The sequence below is a fragment of the Scyliorhinus canicula genome, chromosome 8 (genome assembly GCF_902713615.1).
Source record: "Scyliorhinus canicula chromosome 8, sScyCan1.1, whole genome shotgun sequence".
NCBI classification, from domain to species: domain Eukaryota; kingdom Metazoa; phylum Chordata; class Chondrichthyes; order Carcharhiniformes; family Scyliorhinidae; genus Scyliorhinus; species Scyliorhinus canicula.
The window spans coordinates 74,891,237-74,891,958 of NC_052153.1; the positions used below are offsets into that span (position 1 = coordinate 74,891,237).

At 53.5% G+C, this 722-nt stretch overlaps 1 non-coding gene across 1 annotated transcript; it reads left to right on the plus strand.

The window, feature by feature from the left end:
* Positions 1-286: 286 nt before the first annotated feature.
* Positions 287-393, plus strand: LOC119970825. Its single transcript, XR_005461687.1, has one exon. It is a non-coding gene; the product is annotated as a U6 spliceosomal RNA (small nuclear RNA).
* The last annotated feature ends 329 nt before the right edge of the window (positions 394-722 follow it).

Genomic DNA, 722 nt, shown 5'->3' on the forward strand with positions numbered 1-722 from the left:
GGAAATATATTACCATTCCTTCAATGTCACTGGGTCGAAATCCTGAAACTCCCTCCCTAACAGCACTGTGGGTGTACCTACATCACATAGACTGTAGCGATTCAAGAAGGCAGCACGGTAGCATTGTGGTTAGCACAATTGCTTCACAGCTCCAGGGTCCCTGGTTCGATTCCAGCTTGGGTCACTGTCTGTGCGGAGTCTGCACATCCTCCCCGTGTGTGCGTGGGTTTCCTCCGGGTGCTCCGGTTTCCTCCCACAGTCCAATGATGTGCAGGTTAGGTGGATTGTGCTCGCTTCGGCAGCACATATACTAAAATTGGAACGATACAGAGAAGATTAGCATGGCCCCTGCGCAAGGATGACACGCAAATTCGTGAAGCGTTCCATATTTTTACCGGGTCATGTCCCTGGAGAGGGAAATGGCGAAACTGAGTGCAACACAGGGGAGCCTGAAGGGCAGGGTAGACGACCAGGAGATCAGCTCGAGAAGGCAAAATATTAAGATAGTGGGCCTGCCAGAGAGGATAGAGGGTAGAAATCCCACAACATTCGTGGCTGCGATGCTGGGCTCCTTAGTGGGGCGGGAAACATTTCCCACCCCACCGGAAATGGACAGAGCTCATCGGTCACTGCGCCCGAAGCCCAAGGAAGGGGAAAAACCGAGAGCAGTTATAGCCAGACTGCACCGGTACCGGGATAGGGAGACAATCCTGCGCTGGGCC